This window comes from Pimephales promelas, chromosome 4, assembly GCF_988280905.1.
Source record: "Pimephales promelas chromosome 4, fPimPro1.hap1.1, whole genome shotgun sequence".
In the NCBI taxonomy this organism is placed as follows: domain Eukaryota; kingdom Metazoa; phylum Chordata; class Actinopteri; order Cypriniformes; family Leuciscidae; genus Pimephales; species Pimephales promelas.
Window position 1 is genome coordinate 25,294,339 of NC_142772.1, and position 12,627 is coordinate 25,306,965.

The 12,627-nt window shown below is 38.1% G+C and overlaps 1 protein-coding gene across 5 annotated transcripts in view; it reads left to right on the forward strand.

The window, feature by feature from the left end:
• Positions 1–7,868: 7,868 nt before the first annotated feature.
• Positions 7,869–12,627, forward strand: part of LOC120461693 (disabled homolog 2) — a 31,701-nt gene continuing 26,942 nt past the window's right edge. For 2 of the 5 annotated variants that reach the window (XM_039649937.2, XM_089130151.1), the window contains exon 1: positions 7,872–8,200. The gene's annotated coding sequence lies outside the window, so the exon portion shown is untranslated. Of the gene's footprint in view, positions 8,201–12,627 lie in introns of all 5 variants that reach the window. The other 3 variants (XM_039649940.2, XM_039649939.2, XM_039649938.2) reach the window with 3 other exon arrangements.

Genomic DNA, 12,627 nt, shown 5'->3' on the forward strand with positions numbered 1-12,627 from the left:
TTCATGGAAAAACATCCAGTACTGTCGCCTGTGGTCGAAAATGACTTGTTGATGCAAGAGGTCAGAGGAGAATGGGCTGACTGATTCAAGCTGATAGAAGAGCAACTTTGACTGAAATAACCACTCATTACAACTGAGGTATGCATAAACGCATTTGTGAAGCCACAACACGCACAACCTTGTTACAGCAGCAGAAGACCCCATCGGGTACAGTACCACTCATCTTCACTACAAATAGGAAAAAGAGGCTACAATTTGCAATTTTGAAAAATGTTGCCTGGTTTGATGAGTCTCGATTTCTGTTGAGACATTCAGATGGTAGAGTCAGAATTTTGCGTAAACAGAATGAGAACATGGATCCATCATGCCTTGTTACCACTGTGCAGGCTGCTGGTGGTGGTGTAATGGTGTGGGGATGTTTTCTTGGCACACTTTAGGCCCCTTAGTACCAATTGGGCATCGTTTAAATGCCACGGCCTACCTGAGCATTGTTTCTGACCATGTCCATCCCTTTATGGCCACCATGTACCGATCCTCTGGTGGCTACTTCCAGCAGGATAATGCACCACCATGTCACAAAGCTCGAATCTCAAATTGGTTTCTTGAACATGACAAAGAGTTCACTGTACTAAAATGGCCCCCACAGCCAGTAGATCTCAACTCAATAGAGCATCTTTGGGATGTGATGGAATGGGAGCTTTGTGTCCTAGATGTGCATCCCGCAAATCTCCATTAACTGCAAGATGCTATCCTATCAATATGGGCCAACATTTCCAAAGAATGCTTTCAGCACCTTGTTGAATTAATGCCACGTAGAATTAAGTCAGTTCTGAAGGCGACAGGGGGTCAAACACAGTATTAGTATGGTGTTCCTAATACTTTAGGTGAGTGTATCTATGGCTAACTGTGTTCACCATATCAGAACAGATCTTACTTTTGTGTTGCCCTTTATTTTATAGTTTATCTAAGAAAGTACTTGGTAATATAAGGTAACTGTGGTTTAAGGTTAGGTTTAGGGGCAGTTTTAGGTTTAGTATTAACCAGTTATTGCAATTACTATTTTAAGTACATAATATGCACAGGACTATATAAGTGCTACCCACTTTTTGGGGATAGTTCACACACACACAAAAAAAGAAAATTCTGTCATGATTTATTCAGATTTATGTCATTACAACCCTGCCTGTGTAACAAAAGGGAATATATTTTGAAGAATGTTGGTAAACAAACGTTTCGGTTCCCATTGACTTCCATTGTATTTTTCTCAAAAAATAACTCAATAGGAACCAAAACTGTTTGCTTAATAACTCGTATTTATATTTCCTTATGTTCCACAGAAGCAAGAAAGTCGTGCAGGTTTGGAAAGCCATGATAGTTGGAGAGTAAACAATGAGAGAATTTCGCAAGAGCACATGGAAAATGTTTACTTAACTGAGTCTCGTCTACATTTTTATACACAGAGTGTAACCTCAACAAAAGAATGAACAAGAAAACCTGTCTACCTGTAGTTCTATTTATATTTTGATTGATTTTGGGTTGTTTTAGTGTTGCTTGGAATGTCATTCTAACTATACAGCATATATGTAGCTATTTTTTAAAAACTTTGCCATCGAGACTACGTGATGTTAAAACAAAATGATGAAATCATATTTGCAGTGCATGTACTTACAGGTTTACAGGTTTTTATATATATCTCTGTGGATTGATGCCCTATATAGTTTCACAATAGTATTTCTCTTGACTTTAGTCTTCTCTTAGCACACTAATAAGTTCCATATGTGGGTCTGTAAGATTTTTTTCTCTCCATCAAGCACAGAAATGTTTTACTGGACAAGAAGGAGAGGGGAACGGCACACTGTTGTACATTATATTCAGCATTCGACAAGGCAGCCTCTGTTGTACCTTGGGCAGCAAGCCAGGCTTCCCTACCTAATACGCTAATACAGCCACTAGTTGGTATAAAAAGGTACTTTGCTCATGTTTGGGCAGCATTGTTTCTTCTAGATTTGAACACACTCTCAGCCACAAAACACATAAATGCTTAAAGTCCTTTGTGCGTGCTGTGTAAGACCGCAGGAGCCCTGGCCAGGATTCTCAGACCGGCTGGCCTCTCACTTCAAAGGAGAAAGACCACTAGCTTCCTCCTCTGACAGGGAAAATGAAAACACTAAGTGACTTGAAGAACACTCAAAGACACTTGTAGAAATTGGGAGCCTCTCTCAGGCTGGAAAGAACCGTTCTGCGAGTGTTTGTGAAGGCAAATTTAAATGTAAAGTCTGTCACCCACTGAGGCATTCCTCACCAGTTTGGCACGAGCTTCAGGGTCCTTCAGTGTCCTGTGAGGTGACTTTTTAGAAAGACTATGGTAAACAAACACAAGAGTACTGACAAACTCACATGCAAGCACAACAATGTCATAAATGTGTTGCAAAACAACACAGGATTTACTGGAAAAGTTGTTTTCTGTTCTATAAAAAAAAGTTTAAAAACACTTCTAGGCATCTGTTACAACATCAATGAGAGATGAGGAAAAAAGCAGAATTTTGGGAAATGATGTACATCCTACATTCCAGGAATGCTCTCTCTTGTCATTCTCTCTCTTTTTTCTACTTTTCCTGCTGTGAATGGGATTTAATACATTCCAGACTGCCATTGTAAAAATCATGAGCATTGTGGGGGAAATACATCTGGTGTCCATTTACAGATGATAGCCTGTTCTTGCTTACGCCACTCACATTGGAAGTGGTAAGAAAAACTATGGAGAAAGAAAACCAAAAATTGCTCATCATAATTTTCTTTTTGTTCATTGTTCCTTGATTTGCCATTTTCATACACTTAGAAACAGAAACGTTCATGATCTTTGACATACATCTTGGGATCGTTTCATGAATTGTTCTGATTTGAATTGCAGTTTTCTGTCAGATTTGAGTGTTTAGATGTAATGCTCTCTTCACGATGAGCTGCCGCCCTCCCACACACACTCTGACAGTGTAAACTTGGCACACATCTGTGTCTCACCGGCTCTTGGAATGTAAGTATCAGCATTCTGGGAAAAGCTAAATTCTCAGTGAAAAGAACACAAAATGCGAGCAAAATGTAAGCACGATTCATTTTTATTTGAGTCTTAAAGAGCACCACTGCAAAAGCATTTACTTTAAATGAATATTGTTTTATTTATTTATTTATTTATTTTAAACATTCTTTATTTTTCTTCATTTGTACTTCAGCTCTAGGATTACTCTAACTCACTCTTGAAATTGGCATTGTGGCACTATGAACTTGTGTTACATTTTGTAATGTTCCTCATTTGTAGGCAGCTTTGTATATAGGAGCATCCGCTCAATCATAAGAAGGAAAGACTTACTAAAAAAACTTTGAACAGTGTTGTGGATAAACATTAATATACAAGTTTCCATGTTCAGTGATAAGAGATTGTGATAAGGCAGCACTGGGAATCCTAAATGTCTTTGAGGTTTTACTTCATTTTTAACCACCCAAACATTTGGTGTAATACAGTTCAGCAACAAAGACACACCAGTGTCGGACCGTTCGACGCACATACAATTGACTGGATTCTTCCTCTCATAAATGCAAGAGCCTCAGAGCCAGTGAATGTGGCCTTTATTTGACAAACCCCAACCCATTGAAGGGGTTCCTGTAAAATATGAGGTAACGTCATTTGACCACTGAACTCAAGGAGCCTTGGATGAATGGCTTGCAGTGGCCTTAGAGGAGTCAATGCACATTTCAGAGCGGAAGATCATCACCCCCTACTTCCCTATAAATAAAAATTCCACAACCCCTTTCAATTATCCATCCACACTTCCTTTCTGAATCTATTTTTTAGATATTCAATCCAGAGAAAAACACCTTCATATGTCTGGCATTATTTGAAAAGTCAAATAGTAAAACAAGCTATGGGCGTTTAGCCCTGTTATGGACCCATCACTATGGTAACTAAGCTTCATATTGGCCCAAATAAAGACTGACGCAAGCAAGGGTTTAGAAGATGTTTATCTTTAGAGTCTGAATACTCGTCTGGCGTGGATTAAACATAGTTTGTTTACAAGAGTTTTTTTTTTTTTTCATTTTGCAATGTTTATTTTAACGCTAATAGAATGGCACGATATATCTCAGGACTGGTGTCGTCTTTTCTCAACACATCCCTGTTAATCTGACTATAGATTGACAGTTTAGTTGGAGATGGATTACCCATATAGTTATTTTAGATAAGTGACTTACTGCCAACCTTTGCCTTATTTTGGCTCCAAGCTGAAAAAGTTTTGCGCTCAACAACAATTGTGGAGAAAAACATCTTTTTAAAATGCTTTTTTTTTTTTTTTGCTTTGCAAAGATTTTAAATGTGTGACTCTTTTTCACATATTTGATGAGACGGCAGAAAAAAGGGAAATGAAAAGGACAGAAGGAGGGACTGTCTGTCATTGCAAGGGCAATGAGACAACCACTCATATCCTTTTCACCTTTCTGTGTCTTTCCTATGTCACAGTTCATCTGTTGGCAACATTGTTGTATTAATGTGCAATATGACCATTTTTATGTTTGAACTATATGATACATAATGTAATACACCACAGGTTTATTAAATATTTCCTCTCGATGTTCACATTTAGCCATATGTATTTTATTAGAGTCTATAGAAAACAACTTAATTCCGCTTCTGACTTACACTGGAACACAACAAGCATTACTTTTCGGTGTTGTACATGTTGTTCATTCATACACTGACGTCAGGGAACAAAAAACATTGCCTTCAGCAGAAGCAGTGCTCTCCTTAGGGCCACATCTAGTTTCCTGGCCTGAGGTTCTTCATGAGAGGGAGTAAAATAAATAACAAGAAACTAAAATACTGTTAAAGATGCTCTAAGCGATGTCACACGTTTTTAGGCCCAAACATTTATTTGTCGCATATAGAAAACATCTCCTCACTATCCGCTAGCTGCCGTAACCTAAACACACTATAAAAAAACCACGGTCTAGGCAGACAACCCAGGCTCCACAAATGGCAGCAAAAACAAAGTGCGGCAACCCGCTCCACGAAACGTAACAAACTGTTCCAGCAAATAACTGACAAGAAGGCCCTGGGGGTGTGGTTTGGGGGGCTCAGTGGAGATGAGGAGGAGGGATCTACAGTAGCCTCCGTTTTGTTTGAAAATACTTTAAACGTCAACAAGAAGTCACGTCACCTGACATCGCTTGGAGCACCTTTAAATAATAATAATAATAATAATGATAATGTATAGAACATACAACTCTTCATATAGATTAGATTAATCTGCATGTCTCACAGTGAATGAATAACAATGTTTTCAACAGGATCCTATTTTAAAACAAGGGCAATATCATCTCAAACAATGCAAACCCTGCTCTAAAAATACTTTCCATTTAACTGTCAATCAACTGGAGCACTGAGAAGACAACTCCCTTTGCTTTCCTTCTTTCTCCACAACCACTCATTTTCTGTTGCGCCCTCCTCTGTTAAAGACACATTGACACATTGATCATTTTTCTCTAAAGGTTGGCTTTGCTATCTCCCCACAAACCAGATTAAACAAGGGTAACAATCCCATAAAAGGAGGTACAACCAGAAGCACTGCGCTGTTACACTATAGCCCCTCTCACACAGAGGTTCCGGAAAATACACGGATAGTGTGGCCCGGCATTTGTCCCGGGATTGTTTGATTTCGGTTCATTCACACTGCCAGTGATTTGCCGGTATCTGTGAGTGTGTTCACACACAACCCGTAAAGAACGGAAAGACACGTGACATCATGAGACGTGTAACGTACGCAACGAAAACGTACACGTGCATACCGTTCCACAAAGCTGGTGAACGATCTCAACTTCAGCTCGGATAGTGAGGAGTTCCTGGTCTCTGCTTCGTTCCAGTTTGCAGACATTTGTTTGTCCTTTCTTTGTTGATGACGAACACACAAGCATATCATGGCACGAGCGTCATCACTATGACACACCCCTTACGGCATTGGTCCTGGCTTTTGTTCACACAGCGCGCGTTCCGGGGCTGATTCCATCAATGTTACTAGGTCCCCAACCCGGCATCAATGCCGGTATCAATCCCGGGTCGTGTTTGTTCACACATGCATTCTAGCAATTTCCCGACAATTTCCTGGGATCAAAGCGCTGTGTGAAAGGGGCTTATGTGAACCCACTCTAGGCCCACAGAGAAGGAAATTAATAGTTGAATAAAACAGTTTTTGTTAGGTTTTTTTTTTTTTTTTTGCGCACAAAAAAATATTCTTGTCGCTTGATAAACTTAAGATTGAGCCACTGTAATTGGACTATTTTTAACAATGTCTTTAATAACTTCTCTGGGCTGGCAAGTTTCAATCCCTTAGAGTCTATGGAGGAGTGATTCAGCTCTAAGATTTAATCAAACATATCTTAATTTCCATTTATTTTCATTTTTGGGTGAACTATCACTTTAAGTTCTAAATTAGTATGGCCACTGACTGGCCCTAAACGGTTTAGCTCTTGTGTATCTTCTGTCACCCCACAATCCATCACACTCTAAGATCACAAAACTCTGGGCTTCTGGTAGCACCAAGATATCTAAGTCCGATAAGGGAGGGAGAGCAATTTTACATTTGGCTCCTAAACTCTGGAAAAGACTTCCTGATAATGTTCAGGGCTCAGGGTAACACTTTAGAATATGGTTCCTTCGTGATTAACTACACAAGAACCAATGAGTAACACAATATTAACAATCTAGTAACTATTATTAACTAACAAGAAACTCTGTTTAACAAATTAGTAAGTAATAACACACAGATAAAAGTGGTACTTCATACATCTATGGGAATTACTAATTATTTGGATCCGTATTATAAAGTGAAGATCATGGGATCTAACTAGTAATGACTCAAGTGTTACTACATGATCTAGTCATGACTTGTGCAACCAAACACTGAAGTCATTTCAAGCGTTTGAGATTTTTGGTGAACTTTAGTATACTTTTAGAAAATTTCTTTAGAAGTATGTAGTAACACTTGAGTCATTACTAGTAGCTTTGATCTTCACTTAATAATACAGATCCTAATTAGTAATTCCCATAGAAGTATGTAGTAACACATTCATGTGCACTATTACTTACTAATTTGTTAATCAGATTTTTTTTAGTTAATGGTAGTTACTAGATTGTTTATAAACTTTTTCAGTAGTTCTCTGGGAAGCATTAGTAGTTATTGATTAGTTAATAGTGAACTACCACTTTCATCTGTAAGCAATTACTTACTAGTTTGTTAATCAGAGTTTCTTGTTAGTTAATAAAAGTTAGATTGTTAATATTGTGTTACTTATTGGTTCTTGTGTAGTTAGGCCTATTCATTAACGAAGGAAACGTATTCTAAAGTGTTACCCTAAATTGTAATGCACACATGCACTTTCTGTAAAGCTGCTTTGAACATAACACATATCTATTGTGAAACATTATAAAATAAACGTGAATTTAATTGAATATTTTTAATTATTATTATATTTTAATAATTTCCAGTATTCCAATAATATATTCTGATTCTGAAACACAGCACAAATTCAATTAAATTAAATTAAATAAGATTTTCTCTGAAAATCTACAAGCTACATAAATGAACAAAATACTAAGTAGCCTATATTACTTTTTAAGAAAGTTAATGAAGTTCAATAAAATAAACAATTTAAAGGTTTCTGTTGAGAGTTGTTGACTGTACAACATGTACTACAACTTGCTGAGGGTAAAAAGTATTGCATAATTTCTTTGACTGGAAACAGCATACAACGTGTTGTAATGTCCTAAAAGTATGAATGTGCACAGTCTAGCGAAACACAAGGAATCAGTGAGCACAATAAAAACAGACAGGAGAGCGCATTCGAATCATTTGGATGACACGATCATGTGCTGCTGTGTGATGCTGTAGACGCAGTGAATTTGAGGAGAACCGCCGTCTGGTCTTCAGAGGGTTAAATTTCCTTTTGAGGGGGAGTTACTGAATCTGCAGCAACATCAGAGCGCATTCCTCAGAGCTGCCAACATCCCGGGAATAAGACCTTCACCGTCAACATCTCAGAGCCACATCCCGGGAATATACCGCAGTACCGGACACGCGTCGTCTCTTTTGTCAAGCCGCGTTTTCTCTGCTGGTTCGGAGTATGCGAGCTCCAGGATCCGCTCAATGTCTTAATGTAGGTGAGCATACGTGTCCTTAAATTAATTAGTAGCCTAATGTGTAAGGCAACCTGGTGATTTTTTCCAGCTTTCGGTATGGACCTCGTGCTTTAAACGAACGAAACCGTGAGAAAAAAATAAGTCGGGGTTTTATTTTTAATATTTATTTATATATGTAATATGTTCTGTTTCCATTCACTGCAGCATGAGCTTTGTTGTCTTAAATCCTCATACTGTCTTTCGCAATGCCGTCTTATGGGCTATATTTAAAGAATTAACACCGAACACTGAAAACATTATTATTACAGTAGCCTCTGTCTAACACATTATCACAGCGCTTCTGCAGCACAGACCAGATACATGTGACATTGTAACGCGTTTAAATGGGGTGTTGCAGGTTTATTTTACCGTTAAGTCATACATTCATGAATAATCACACATGTAACAGGTCTTATAAAAATGTGAAATATATTTCTCATTATAATGTCATTATCAAATCATATCCCAGATCTTTTTTTTCTGTTTGCTAATAGAACCTGTTGATTTGAAACGATTCCCTTTAAAAAGAAATACGTGAAAATAGGTTGATATGACATTGATGTTGGCTTCTGGTCTGACCTAAATTCACAAATGTTTGGATTTACCAACAGTGACCACATCCGTTATGAAACAGCTTCATATTGACGCTACACTCAGAAGCATTTATCCGGTGTAGCTTATAGATCTAACATGACATAAAGTGATACATGTAAAAGCATAATCAGTATTTTCTGAGGATTGCATAAGTTTGAAGACTTTTCAGAGCTCCTTGTCTGATTGTACAACATAACATCATTTAGACAAGATTTTGTATTTCTGAAACTTCACTTTTTAGACTTCCCAGTAAAATCACAGGCTTGATTTTAATAAGAGCCTATATGTGATGACCCTAAATAGTGCTTATTAGTTGCTAAAAACAAGATTTATGTGCTGTTTTGAGAGGCACAAGCTTTGGTGACTTAGTTTACATTTGGTTGCAGCTATAGATATTTAAATCCTGGTTGATCTTAATGGCTGGGACTTGGAAAAGCTAAGCATTGAAGCCTGATTGACATTACAGTAAGAGTAATGAGAGGACAAGATCTTTTTCAGCATAACTTTAACTGTACTCGGTCATCGGGATTTTGCCAAGTTCCTGGATCATCATATTTTCTTGATCCTGGAAGAACATTATTGTCCAAAAATGTAGTCCTAACCCTATCCCTAAACCTAAATCATGCCATTACGTATCCCTAAAATCAGAGGGGAATAATAAGTGAATAATACTGATGTAAAAGCACCTAACCCTGGTTTTAAGCCTTGCTTGACATAAACTGTAAACTTGTCCCTCAATCTGATTGGTAGATTGGAATGTTCCAGGGTCAACAAAGATGTTGATCCAGGAAAATGTTGTACTGAAAACACAATCACCAGTTACTTTCTATTCCCTGTTTGCCATTTTCATTCCCTTTTGCTTCACCATCCCCCATAGTACTTTTGGAGGAGGAAATACCACAGTAAATATGTTCCTCTTCCTCTTACAAAGCTGGAAATGTCGAGGGAAAATGTAACCTTTTTTTAGTGAGCTCACTTTAAAAGTAGTAAAAAATAAAAACCTATTTGAAACATTGAAGGAAAATATCTTTGTTCCTCACATTGGACATGGACAGATGCTTTCAATCATATTGAAAACAGCAAATGTGTTTTTACTTAACTATGTGTAAATGACTTTACCACGGACAAGGAGCCAACACTGTGTTTAACTGTTTTAAAATGTGAATTACCATTTAAAAATGATGCTGGGTATGACTCACGTCACGGTCAAGACATTCTTCTTTCTCCTGTCGGTACAATGTGTGCTGTTTTATTGGAACCAGATGTTGGCACTCAGCGTAGTTTCTCTTCTGTCTCTCATTCTGAACTCTTCAAATGCTGTCCAGCACCTTTCCTCCTCCCTCTCTCTTCATAAAAAGACCAACATATTTCAGTGGAGAAGTCCAAAAAAGAGAGAAACAAAGGCAACTCTCCATCACTTTGGACCTTTATGAGACTCTTCTCCACTAACTCTGCTGTCTTTTCTTACCTCTGTGACTTTTTATTAGACAAAAGGGACTGTTATTGTATTTCATTGTGGACATATATAGGTCAGTAGAGAAGTCATGGCTGCTCTTTTATGTGTAGAATGGTATTTCACTGTGTTGGCCACATGCTGAGGTTAGTGACCTTTGCCCCAAGTGTTTGTTTGTACTGCACTTTCCCCCTCCCAAAAAAAGGAATGAAATTGGATTTTTTTTTCTTTATACCTGTAAAGAAAGAAAATGTGCTTAGGGCCACACGTGGAAGCCTTTGCCTTTCAACACGATCTGCTAGGATTACACTTGACCTCCACACACTTAAATGGATAGTTCTCCTGAAATCAGAAATTCTGTTATCATTTACTCACCCTGATGTTGTTTCAAACCAGCATGACTTACTTCTAGGGAACATATCTTTCCTTGATATGATTTGCAAATGCTCTTTAATCAGAGTCTCTGCATGGTCAACATTTATACAACATTTATTCTGACAGTGTCCAGGCTTTGACTCACGACAGGATAAACTCTCTTGTCCATCTTGTTCAGGACTTAAACCTTGGAAATCATTAGTCCATTGCTGCAGAACCATTAAGACATTCAGCCTTTACTGAAACACTCCATTTTGGGCTTTTAGAAACCATTGTTTACAGCACAAATGACATAATTTAATCCTCGTTAAGGGTATTTTGTCCAAGGTTTGTGTATAAACGGATATTTAGTTCATTTAGTAAGGTCTTGAGCAATCTCGTGGCTTACTGCACTGTTTGTCCTCATTTCATTCCCTTAAACTTAATTGCAGCAAAGGCTGGATTGAACAGCTTACAGTACATAATGACCTCCTACAATTACTCTGTGAAAACTGGATTCACATTTGTTTAGTGTTCAATAATAAGTTTGTTGTGTCACTAAATGAGCCCAGTTAGGGTGTTATGGGTTAGGCAGTGTTTGTAGGCTACTCCAGACATTGTAATGCCCCTTTTGTTCCAGAACACATGAACGACCACACAAGCAGATAGATAAAATTATGGTTTACTGTGCTTTTGAAATGTTTTTACTTATATATATCTCATCATGGGAGCTATAATAATTTCCTTAAATATCATTGGATAGGCCTAACACTTTAGGCCTAACCCCTCACAGTGGGTTAGGTCCTCTTCTGATAAAAGGAAGGATTAAGATGTTAAATGAATAACAGTATTTATTTTACATAGAAATCTTTTATAACTTTATAAATGTCTTTACAGTCATTTTGGTCAACTTGCTTTGAATTTTGATGCAATGGTTTCTTCTTTTTGAAAAGTGAGATGTAATTTCTTCTTCTGTGGCTGTTTACTGTGTCCCTTGCCCTCATTTTGTTTGATTATGTGTCTCGGATGATGGATTGTGTGTTTGCTGTGTAAAGCTAGCAGCACTATGAAAAGAGATGCCCAAACTTGTCATCGGTTGGCATAGAAACCATCACAATCCAAAGCCATAAGGGTCATACAGTAATTGGCTAGCCACATGTTGCATTTGAATTGCAAAATGTTACATGAATCAATATCATTATCACCCTAGCCTCCTTTTCTATGGCCAGCTTCTGCTCTGATCCCCATCCTCAGGCAGTTCATTATCCTCAGAAAGAGTCTTAAACGCAGAGGTGTTCTGGCCATTAAATGCATCGTTCAGTCCTGCTTGTGGCACGAGTACAATCAGGTCTTTGTTCCTGGTTCCCCTATGTGTTCCTTTCTAGTTATCCAGTGTCCTGTTGACATCTGACAACACACCCCTGGAGATTTTGTCTGTCCAGTGTGTTTACCTCGGATTCTTGGCATTGAGCTGGGGAGGATGTGTCTTCTTGGGCTTTTTTTTTTTCATGTGGATATTTACACATACTCCATAGCTTATGTTAAGTGACAGCCTTGGGGCCAGGAATAAGGAAGAGGAAAGATGGTGTTTATATACCCGTTCTTAGTCCTCTCTGGCTGCTGGACCAAGTACTGAAGACCCGCTGAGATGCCAGGCAGGAGAAAATGGAGACTAAGAGGGCTTCTCAGGCTAAGAAAGTGCAAATATTGATGTTGTCCATGCTTTTTGACTGGGAAGCACTAAAGTCATGCGAGTAAGAGAGTGAAAAAAAATCTTTAAAAGGTACAATACGCCATATGTGTACAAATAACAGAAACTTACGAATCAAATGGTGACCATATGGTTGGCCAGAATATACAGGTCACTGAGTTTAATTGGCCAGCAGAAGAGGATGAGTTGTCTGTTTAGATTAAGCTGTCCGGTTCAAGATGACTTGTAGTCATTGTAAAAATTTTCTTTGTTTTTTTAAGAATTTACACCACAGTTTATGGAGTGATATGGATAATG